This window comes from Benincasa hispida, chromosome 9 (genome assembly GCF_027475165.1).
Source record: "Benincasa hispida cultivar pf3 chromosome 9, pf3_genome.v1.1, whole genome shotgun sequence".
Lineage (NCBI taxonomy): Eukaryota > Viridiplantae > Streptophyta > Magnoliopsida > Cucurbitales > Cucurbitaceae > Benincasa > Benincasa hispida.
The window spans coordinates 54,473,215-54,486,249 of NC_143486.1; positions in this window are offsets into that span (position 1 = coordinate 54,473,215).

Sequence of the window (13,035 nt, forward strand, 5' to 3'; positions counted from 1 at the left end):
TTGTCTAAATAATGGTAATTTCATACTCTTCTTTTGCTAATCAAATGCATTTATAGGACCAATTTAATTGTTTTAGTTGCCGCTCAAATAGGTACAGAAAGGTCTAACCCTTCTCTCTGAATTCACACAAAAAGTCTCATTTACCATGTCTTTCACTCTTTCTCCATTCTTCTTCTTAAAGAAGTTTTTCCCAACCTTTTTCTTTAGTTTTTTTTCATGTCATTTGCTTGGGTGTTGTGTATGTATTTCCCTATTCCCTATACGTTCAAAATGGATGGAAATTTGTACATTGAGGCCATGTATTTGAACTAAATGAATTAGAGTTGTTTCAAAGTCATTTTGTTAGTTTAATTTCATTAGGAATGATTGAGGTTGCTCTTTCATCCAAATTTATGGATACATATTTCATTTTATCAATGTGGCTAGTATTTTAATTTGCACTTGTTTGATGCTTTTGAATGGATTTTCTGTTTTGTAATGTGCTCTCTTTTCCTATATCTCTTGAAATAGGTGAATCTCTTTTAAGGCTTTTAGACTTTCTAGCTAGTTCATTGGTGAAAGGAAGGTGCCTGATTTTATCTCATTGTAAAAGGAATAATAAATAGAAAGTACATATGTGAATAAAGGTCAAATGTTAGTATTCTCTAAGGATTATGTGTGTTGTCATGATAGAAAATCCAACCGCTATAAAAGGAAAGAATTTGGTGGATTAATTGGAGCTTGACAACAATCTTTGACTTGTTGAAGACTTGTAAAATTGGTGAAAGCTGGTTATATGACAGATAATTGAAACATTCTAAATATTCTTCAATTCTCAAATTTGTAACTTTTGAGTTAAGGTTCAAAGAGAATATCAAAGCGATTTTAGGTACGTTTCCTTCTTTTTCTTTTACACATTTTCAAAATCTCCTTTATTCAAAGCAACCTCTCTAATTTTTTAATTAGAAATTTAATTGCATGTTGCTTGGCTTAATTCTAGAAATGATGAGGGTTTGCCTCCTAGATCAAAACTTCTAAAGAACACTTGGCAAATTTCAGAAATGGAAAGAACCCATTCAATGACAATTTTGCATTTGTAAAATTGGTTATGGAAGTATAAATAAAAATCCAATTATGGTTTGTCTTATACTCTTAATTATATTATTTTAGGAGTATCAGTTTGTGGCTCAGTTGGTTTCTTGCTGACATTTTGGTTATTCTCGCTGATTTTTCATTTATTATTTTTTTCTATTTCTTGCTTGTTGGCATTTGAGTAGTGATTTAGTTCAAGTAGGAGTTTCTAAATGTTGTGAATTTGTGTTGGTTATAACCTCCCCTTCCCCCCAATGGCTCATTGGCTTCTCGGCGTTTGAATGATTTCATGCATTTTTTTTTTAGGAGCGTGTTGAACCCAATCATGTGGGAACGTCTTGTTCAAGTAGTATAATTGATGATTTCATGCATTTCATACATTTTTTTTCCTTATGGAGGCCTACATCTGACATTATTATTGTTGACGATGTTATGGGCACTACTGTTGCATCGTCAATGGATAAAGTCAAACTATGTAAGAAAATTTGGCTACTACTTTGTGAATTAAGTGTTTACTTAGTTCATTAGCTAATCTATCGTTATAATAGATAGATCATGATGATTTATGAAAGCTATTTTGTTTCATTTTTTATAAGGTGATTGATATGACGACAAACATCGGAGCTTCATATTTTTTGTGTGAGAATTTTGGTATCGCTATAATCTAAACATTTGTTTTGTTTGTATCAATTTTTTGGGATTATATATGTAGTCATTTTATTTGGATTAAGAATTTACAACTTGTTCTATTAGGTAAGAATTTTGTTGGAACATACTTTTCATGACTATATCAAACATTTTGGATGAATATAGTGTTTTATTTCTTTTGTATGCTATAAATTTGAAGATTTTGGTCATCATTAAGATTGTAGATTTGTATGAAATGTGAACTACATCTTTATTCGTCTAGACAATAATATGGGCAAGCGACTTCTATAAATATATGTTTATAATTAATTCTACAATAATATTTGCGAACCAAATTGTAAAATCTAAAAAAATATTATTAACAAGTGCTATTAAAGATAAATTATAGTATTGTTTTTACTACTATAAAATTGCTATAGAAAGTTTATTAACGTTAAAATTCATGCTTGAAGATGGGGTATTTATAGCTTTTTTCCATTACGATGAAAAAATGACAATAAAAATAAGGGACTTTCAATAGCGTGCCTAAAATTGCTATAGAATGTCTTTTATAACTTTTTTTTATTACTATGACAACTTTTGATGGTACTTTTCCAATACAATGAAATGTTTCCATAACATTGAATTAAAGCTATCATATGCAACTTTCTATAGTGATATTAATAGCTATACAAAAACGCTATGGAAAGTCGAGGACTTTTAATAACATCGGCTACGAAAAAGTTTATAAAATGTTATGAACACTCTTTTATAGCATTTTTACAATGCTATTGAAACATTTTGATTGCGTTTTTTATGGCGTTAGAAAAGCGTTATCAAAACGTTTCAATAACCTTTCTTTTTAGCATTGGACAAATGCTATTGAAACGTTTTGATAGCGTTTTTCTAACGCTATAAAAACGCTACTAAAACGTTTCAATAGCGTTATTTTTTACGTTATGAAATGTTTTTATAACATCATATATGTGCTATCAAAATAAACTTTTTATAGCGTTGAAAAAACGCTATGAAAAGTCATGGACTTTCAACAAGAAAATTCATTTTCAGTGACAAAATTTCAGTAATTTTTGTTGCTAAAAGCTAAGTTATAGCAACACGTTAGAAATATGTTGAAAAATATCATTTTTAGCAACGAAATATATACTAGCGTCTCTAAAACAATTTGTAACGTATTGACCAGTGCTACTAAATTTTAAAAATTTTTACCAACAAATTTACCTTGTCGCTGAAAGTAACAAAATATTTCTGAAAAAATTAAGTAAATTTTTACACCCATCCAAAAATCTCTCTCGATTTGCCCTTTTATTTTGTTTTCCCTCCCATCTTTCCCCATTTCAATTTCCCCAAACCATTTCCCATTGAGATATCTTTCTATTTCCCAAAATTTATTGCATCATCGTGTCGATTCACTCTTTTGGCGTCTGTCTCTCTTCTCGGTGATTCTTCCCTCCTGCGTTCTTCTAGTCTTGGCATCCCCCACAGTCTCGGTGGTTTCTCTTTTTGATATCTCTCAAAATCATCAATCAGTGAGCTTTTTTTTCTCTCCATATATGTTTTTCTCCTTCCTCATTCACTATCTTTGCCCTTTCAATTTGTCAAAAATGCTCTTAAGAATATCAAAAGTCAGTTCTTATGGATGAAGGTGAGGTTGGGTAAAGTGAAGTTGCTTTACTTGTATCAAACCAAAAACAAAATCCCCCAAAATATAACACCCACGGAGTTTTCATGTAAATATTTATTATTGATGTTGGATTTGTATGGACGAATTCGAATTCACGATTTACATTTTGGCTAAATTAATTTTGATTTATTTATTTTGAGTTAATTGGGATTTAATTAGGCTTTTGGTTAAATTGAATTGTTTTAGTAAGATAATTCGATTTGTTATTGAGGATGGAAGATTTAAATTCACTCAAAGGATGATTTTGGAAAGGATTTGAAATATTGATTTTGAATTTATTTGGATGAAATTTAAGAAGAGATTTTGGATTTAATAAAAGAATTTGAAATTTGGAATTTAAAAGGGAAAAGGAAAGGGGTTTTAATTATTATATATATTTACATACATATAAATAAAGGGAAAAAAGGAAAGAAATTAAAATTTTCCTTTTCCCTAGGTGCATGCAAGAGCTCCCTTTTGTTTTTCACGCTGGAAGGAACCCTTGCCGCCGTTAAAAGGGAACCCTCGTCGCCGCGTCAACCATCCGAGTCTCTTCTGTTGCCATGTTGAAGTCTATTCGCATTCTCTTATCTATTGCCACATATTATGATTATGAGATATGGAAAATGATGTCAATACTACATTTTTCTGAATGACAATCTTGATGAGGGTACATGAATTGACCAAAGAACTCATAAAAGGTTAAAAGTAAATAATTTGCAAGCTTAAACGATCCATTTATGGATTGAAACAGACATCTAGATCTTGAAATATAAGATTTAACACTGCAGTCAAATCTCGTGATTTTGATCAAAACGTTAGTAAACCTTGTGTTTACAAGAAAATCATCAAATGTATTGTTTCTTTTCTTATTTTGTATGTAGATCATATACTACTCATTGGGAAATGATGTAGGCTTCCTTACTAAAATTAAGAATTGAACCTCTGCTCAATTTCAAATGAGTGATTTTGGGGAAACACGATTTATTCTTGGTATTCAAATTATTAGAAATTGCAAGAACAAATATTAGTCGTCTTAAGCATCTTATATTGACAAAATACTTGTCAGATATTTGATGCAAAATTTCAATAAGGGCAATCTACTTTTTAGGTATGGAATTACATTGTCCAAGTGTCCTAAGACACTTCAAGAGGTTGAGGAGATAAGACAGATTCCTTACGCATCAGATGTGGGCAGTCTTACGTATGCCATGTTATGTGCTATGCAGTTGAGATTGTTAGTAGATATGCGATTAAGACAATCCTCAAGTATCTAAGGAAAATGAGGGGCTATATGCTTGTGTACAGAGCTAAGGATTCGATCCTTACTAGATACACTGATTTTGACTTTTAGACCAATAAGAATTCTAAGAAATCCACATCAGGATCGGTGTTCACTTTTAATTGAGGAGCTATAGTGTGACAGGGCATCAAATAAGGGTGCATTGCGGACTCTACACAAAAGCAGAGTATGTAGTTGCTTGTGAAGTTGCTAAGGAAGTTGTATGGCTAAGGAAGTTCTTGATTGATTTGGAAGTTGTTCCAAATATGTTTTTGTCCATCGCCATTTATTGTGATAACAGTAGTGTTGTGGTAGATTTAAGAGAACCTCAAAGCCATAAGAGAGGCAAGCACATAGAGAGGAGGTATCACTTGATGCAAAAGATTATGCAACAAAGAGATGTGATCATCATGAAGATAGCTTCGGAGCAAAATATTGATGAACCATTTACAAAGGCTATCACGGCTAAAGTTTTGAGGGTCATCTAGAGAGTTTAGGTTTACGAGATATGCATCACCGATTAATTTTTCGTTCTTTGACAAGGAAATAATTGTGGAAGACATGCTGAAAAGAATAACAAACAATTAATCGTATCAGCTATATTTGTCTTAGCCCATCACACAAAATACAAGCATCTAATCAATTCAGCAAAAAAAAAAAAAAAAAACAAGCAATCAAAGAATCCTAATTAAGTTATTGATTTAGTTTTTTTGGCAACAATACTTCAAAGGTTTAGAGCAACGACCACTGAAGGGTGATCAACTACCCCTCTTTTTAATTGAGGCGATCTCAACTAATTACTAATATTAGAATAAACCTTATTCCTATAGTTCTTAGCTATTTTTTTTCGACCAAGGATTCATCAACTAGCTTAATTCAACCCGTAAGTGTGACCTTACCATTTTTGGATCCCAAAGGTACGCTTCAACAGGCTACCGTAAGGAAAGGCAACTGTTGAAGATTAACCTAAGAAACTCTATCAATTACTGGAGTTTGCGTTGTTCCAAATCCTATGATTAGACCCTTCGAATGGGTGATTGCTCTAAGATGACACGCAGACAGATCATAGGAATCTCACGGTGCAACCTAATTGAGACCATAGGATACGTTGACACACGTCCTTCTCCCATCTACTATGAATAGTTTCCCAATTCACCTTTGTATTGACCCATGCAAACACCTTCTGAAGGGAGACTGCATCCAGGGCAACACGAAACCGAGCATGGATCTCATGGACGTGAGGGCTAAAAATTGATACATCCCGTATATCATTTTTTCCCACTAAAGTTTTCTACCGTTTTGGGTTTTATTATACTTAGTTAAATTTTGGCTAATAAATCTATCTAAGTCTATGCCTATTATAACTCTTATAATAAGGTATTTACTTTGATGTTCTATGTGAATTAAACTATTTAATTAATCTAGTGATATTGCTTGCTAACGTGACTAAAGTTAATTCAACTCAAGCTTCGAGTCAATATCCAAGTAGGAGGTGTTTCGTAAATCATCATCTTAAATACCCTCAACCTAGACATAACTTCACCATTAGAGTTTCCTTCTAACTTAAAGTCTTGTTTGTCCTACTCAGTCATATTTTAAATCTATTAAAAAAACACTTAATTACAATCTTATTAGAATCAATGTATAAGTTCTAAATTGATTTTAAACATTTTATTAAAAAAAAAAAATCCAATTCCCTAAGATCCTAAGTTTGCATGTAACTCTCTATTATATGTTGACGGTTACTAAATATTAATTTTATAACTATACAAAAAAATTATTAGCCCTATATTCATGCTTTCTATGGTTTAATTAATTATCTATCACATTCTAACTAATAAGAAAATCATATTACAAGCATTCATGACATCAATATAACAATTATATTAAACTATGAATGTGTCATGCTCAATGCAAATTGATTTTCAACTTTATTAATATAACACTTATATTAAACAATTCATGAAAATCAACAAAGCATATATAAAACATTAATAGATCTAACCATTTATATTTACCTAAGTAATGTCATGCATCATGCTTTTCCAATTCCATATATTTAACATTTCAAAATGTATTTATAACCCTTATAATATATTAAAATGCATGAACATGCTTAACCTATGGTGAGATTTATCTAAATGACATCCATAAAGTATTTAAATAGCAAATGAATTGCTAATTTGGCTCCTAGGATATAAAGCAATAAATTATAATTTTTGTAAACTTTATCCTAAAATAGTTTCTTCCGCTTTAGAACCGACCTAGACCAACCTAAACCGACTCCAATTGCTTCAAATCGGACCCCAAAACAATGAAGCAATCCACTCCAATACAAAACCAGATCAAACCACCTTGAACCAGCCGAACCAAATTGGAGTACCCTAAACCGCGCACAACGCAAACCCTTGCGTAACACAGTTGTAGCGTTGCAATGCTGCAACATCAGAAAGTGATTCTAGGCAGATCGTCGAATGTTCTTCCTTTTTTTTTTTTTTTTTGTCAAAATTGGTCTCGATCTTCATTGTTAACAACCCTAATTCTAAACATGGGCTTACAGAAGACTCGAATTATATGATAAAATGCCAAAAAACGCAGGGTCCTATACAAATTAATCAAATTAAACATGTAATATAAGACCAAACTTTACCATAAACATTCATTCGCAAACCACATAATGCAATTCAACCAACCAAACCAATGCAAATTTTGAAATTTCTAAATTAATTATACGAGTTGGTTTTTATACCAGTTGTAGGGTTAAAAGTCCTAACGTAATGAAATAATCAAGATCTAAATCGTAACCAATTGAGAAATTGAAATACTAATACACTAGGAAAAATACATATCACAAAGAATTAAAAAAAAAAAAAAAAAAAACCTCAACCTACTATACAAATTTTAGGTTAAGCATACATTACAAATTAGTTTTCGTGCTTTTTATTATAAACTTATTATATTATTAAAATTAAAATTAAAATATTCCACACACATATATAATTAAAATGTTTTAGCTTTTTTTTTTCTTTTAAAACTTATGTATAAAAAACACTTTTAAGATTTTAAAAACTTGTATTTATTTTTAGAAATTGACTAAGAATTTAACTAATGTACTCAAGAAAGATACAAATCATTATAAGAAATGAGGAGAAAATAAGTTTAGTTTTAAAAAACTAAAAACAAAAAAATGAAATGATTATCAAACGGGACCCGTTAATATGAAACTTAAGGTGAAATAATGGTTTTGGCATGCAGGTTGGACCAAGGATTTGCATGGGGAAAGACTCGGCATATCTACAAATGTTGCCATTTTGTGCAGATTTTACAAATTCAGTTTGGTGAGTGGGCATCGAGTCAACTACAGAATGATGACTATTCTCTCCATGGCCAATGGTTTGGAAGTTACCGTAGCTCTACACTCTTAAAATCACTCTATTTAATTGCAGTTTCATGAACAATCAACCAAAAATATGTAATAAATCTCACTACAAATTTCAACATCGTGATTCCATTTCATGTTCCCATTTGTCATTTTTTAAGAAACAAACAGAGAGAAAACTAGAATAATGTGAAAATGTTGAATGATATTATTTCCTGTACATAGGCTCATATATAAAGCAATTGTACATATAAGGAAACGAACAAAATTGCAACCATATTCTGTGATTAAAGAGGGAAATTTTCAAGCAGTTAGTGCTAGAATCTTGGATGAATTATACAACAAACCTAACATCCCTCCTCAAGCGAGTGAGTGAGATGACCACTTGGAGTTTGCCACGAAGTTCTGCAAATTTTGCTTCAGAGAATGGTTTGGTCAAACGGTTAGTAATTTGGTCACTGAGGATACATACCGAACATCAAGTTGATGTACTAGAACTTTACCACAAATAAAATGAATATTTAATTGGCAGACGAGGAAAAGGGCACTCATGTTATCATACCAGAGGATGGATGTGTGAGATGGACGAAGGTCAACTTCTGTGAGTAAGGATTCAAGCCAACAAATCTGTGTTGTAACTCGAGCTAAAGCTCTATATTTGTACTCTGTACTCGAACGAGCCACAACATATTGTTTTCTCGAGATCCATGTTGTGTATGTGTAAGATATTGGAGTGTACCTATCGAACTTTTATACTCGGTGGGATTAGGAAGAAGATCTCTATCATAAACTAATGAAAATTTTCCATCAACAACAGGTTTGGGGCTGGTTTAAGGTGCTGGAAATTCAATTTATGCAATAAATCAATGATGTATTTACTCTGGCTAAGGATAATAAACCTTCTGCAGTTCGGTATACGTCAAAGCCAAGGAAGAAACTAAAGTTACCAATATCGTTTAACGTAAATAAGCAATTCAATTCACCAATAAATCTGGTAATAAAATGAGAATAATTTCTTATTACAACAATATCATCAACATAGATCAGTAAGAAAATAATAGTGGTTTCAAACTTGAAGGAAAAAAACGAGGTATCATCTTAGAGTTGCAAAAATTCCAGCCAAGTAAGATATTAATTTTGAGGTAGTCATACCAAGCTCGTGGGATTTGCTTGAGTCTATATAGAGAACGATTCAATTGACAAAGGTAGGATACTACTCACCTACAAATCCCTTAGGTTAGGCCTGAAGAGAATCGAATTCCAGTAAAATCGATCGATCATCATGCCATTAATTTTGATTAAGAATTTCAAACAAGATTATTTTATCTACCCCAACTCCAATGATTATAAGCAGAAAATTAGAAAATATATGTGAAGTTTTTAAGTTGACATATCAATTGAGCGTTGAAATTTCAAGAAAATATGTGTGTAGTCAAATGTTTGACTAAAATGTTGAGTAAACAAAAATAACCAACCAACTATTATACTTTTTTAAGTTACAAAAAGCTACACTAGATACCCTCGACTTGATAACTTAACTCTATAGCCCAAACATAAATTTACTAACTAAACTGAACTCCAAAATTTGTAACAATCCAAACAATCTGACTACATCGATTAGACCATCGGAGAATTCCAGCACTATTTTGGTTGGAAAATGTCCTCTCTCCTCTCTCCTCTCTCCTCTCTCCCTTTCCCTCCCTCCGGCAGCCTATTCCGACCTAACTCCCCGTCCTCTCCCCATCTCTGACCAAGCTTTTCCTCTTCCCACCAACCTCAACCCTCATCTACGATCCTCGGCTCATCTATCTCTCATGGCCCATCCATCGACCTTCCCCTCCAAGCCTAACTTAGCCGTCGAAGTTACCAGCTGTAAAATTAAGGACAGCCACTTTTGTGCCCTCATCCAAGCTGGTTCAGTAATCGTAGAAGATGTGGAAACTAAAAAGCAAATTTCCTTGTCAAAATCGCAGCTACTTTGGTTTGTGGAGAACATCTTGACCCTTTCGAAACTTCCAACATCTAGCTTCTTTGTCAAAAGCGAGCAAGATGCTTCTGGTGTAACCAAGATTTCTAACATCCGAATCTTTTCAAACTGGTTTTTATGATGTGTAGTGTGGCCTGCAGTTGGAGGACGATTCTTCATTCACGTTCCATCAGGAACTCTTAATTCAGGTTGATATTCCTTCCTTACCTTGTTAAATGATGCTTTGTCCCTCTTTGAAGTTGAACAGGTGACAAAAAACCCTCGCACAGTCCTAATCTTTTATGCAGACATAGTAAGGGGAAGAATGGTTAAGCCTGTTTTTTCAGAAAAACAGAGTCTCCTGCCCCCTCAAAACACCAAAAAACAGAGCAAATCTAATTTTTGGGTTCTAACACAAAATTCTCAATCTTCATAAATGGAAGACCTCGTGGCAGAATTCAAGCTTCAAGAGGAATAAGGCAAGGTGACCCTCTTTCTTCTTTCGTATTTCTACTAGTCAGTGAAGTCCTGGATGCATTACTTTCCCAGTTTCGAGAAAAAGGCAAGTTTGAAGGTTTTATTGTTGGCAAAGATAGAATTCATGTTTCTTTGTTACAATTTGCGAAGGATACTCTAATTTTCTGCCAAGATGACAAAGAAAAACTCAGCAACCTAAAGAAAATACTTGAATTATTTGAGTGGTGTTCGGGGTTGAAGGTTAATTGGGAAAAATTAGCTTTATGTGGCATCAATATGGACCATTTCAAGTTACAATCAGAAGCAGCCCTCCTAAATTGCAAGGCTATCTACCTCCCATTTATGTACCTTGGCCTTCCTTTAGGGGGGATATCCTAAGCAATTGGCTTTTTGGCAACCAGTGATCGACAAAGTCCAAAGCAAGCTGGACAAATGGAAGAGATACAACCTCTCAAGAGGTGGTCGTGCCACCTTATGTAGGTCAGTTCTTTCTCATATACCAACTTACTATATGTCACTTTTTCAGATGCCCGAAAAAGTGATTCAAACTCTTACTATATGTGATTCGAACTCACTTTGCATAAACATTTATTCGTCCAGCTCTTACTATCTCTGTTTCAGACTTCCATCAATAACGCCATGTGTCTTGATGAGCTCATCAATCTTGCGTAACACAGTCCTCAACACCGCTCCATCGTTTAGTTCCTACATCTATCGCTTAGCTCCAACAACCCGTCGTGTAGCTCAATCGTTTAGTCAACGATCTCGCGCATAGCCTATCGCTTAGCTACTGCGCACATCGTTTACCTCCATCGTTTAGTGCTGACGCCTTATTGTCCAACGTAACCACTAATCGCTTAGCGTCATCGCCCAGTGCCCAACATCCATCGCTTAGTATTTCGCCTATCGTCTAGCGCTATCGTCCAACTTCTACGCTTATTCGCCTACCTCATTGTTTAGCTCCCTTCATTGCTACACAATCATCCAGCGCCCGCCTACACAATCGCCTACCTCATCATGTAGCGCCACTCACTTACTAGACGATCGTCTACCTCATTGTGTAGCACTGCTCATTTGCTACACGATTGTCTGCCCAGTGCCTTGCGTTCAACCTCTCGCTTTCTCTGCTCTTGCTCACGCGTTCTCAACGCATCGGCGATTTTCATGCAATGCGTTCAACTTCACAATTTCACACATGATTGTCAGGACATAGTTTTATTTTATGCGTTTTATACCAAACGCCTGGTTTAGTAACACCTTGCACATAGTTGAATTTCCATTAGTTGAATTCCAAACTTTTTGAAGAACATTTATTCAACACTTAGAGTTCTTCCTTTTTAGCATAGGGTTTCATACCTAGTCAGGTTCTTCTAGTCATTAGCTTAAACAGACAAATAGGAATGCAGGTTTCATATCTACAATGAGAAATACATTTAATTAGAGCTGAATGAATATATGTGTATCAACCAGGTACCTTTATGATTCTGTTGCTCTTCTTTATTCATACATTTCCATACTGAAGTATTGAACCCATTGTGGTTATCTCTTTTCTCTTTGGATATGGAAGGATATTTTTTGGACAGAGTAGGCTTGTTACTCTTGGTATGTATGATCCCAAAGAAGTTTAGCTCAAGACAAGGAGGGGCATGCTTTTGCACTGTCAGTCAGTTCAAATCTTAGGATTTATATGTCACCTGGAAGCTGGTATATTCATATTGGTAAGTGGAAATTTTTTCAACCTTCGTACTTAAAATATATTGGGAAAATGGCTAGGGTAGTCTCTCTGTTTGTGTTTTTTTTCTCTAATATTTATAATCTTGTTAAATTACATTTTTAGTCCTTGAACTTTCAGATTTTTGTCAAAATTTTGTGTCCAATAGGTTTATGATATTTTTAACTTTTCTTAAATCATATTGATTTATTAGATATGAATTTAGGATTCTAAAATTTCAATTTTTATGTTTAGATGCATGTATTTAAAACTAAAAATATGTTGAATAGATCAAAGACGTAATAGATTCATTTTCTAAAGTTTAAGGGACTTATTAGACACAATTGAAAGCTCAGTGTAGGGATGAACACTAAAACTAACATAATAGATGCATTTTTTTTAAGGTTTTTACTAAAAGTTCGGTTCAGTTTAAAATCATAAGGAAACTAATTTTTTCGGCTTAATTTGGTTTTTTATTTCAAAACCGAATTGAACCAAACCGTGTATACATATATACATATTTATCGATTTATTTATATATATTATACATTATATTTATTATATTATGTATAAAAACCAAAAATCGTTTGATAAGTTATTTGGTTTTTCGTGGGAATAAGGATTATGAGAATTAGGAAGACAATCCTATTCTTGTGAAGTAGGGATGGACACTTATTAGAGAATAAAATAATGAGTTCTTTTGGTTATTCATGTTTCAAATTAGCCATTTTAGTCTTTGAATTTTAAGAAATAGATTTAAAAGATCTCTCTACAAGTTCTCCTTTTTGCATGGACTTTTCCTAGCCCACGGAATTTAAATAGAAATTTTACTAGATGACTT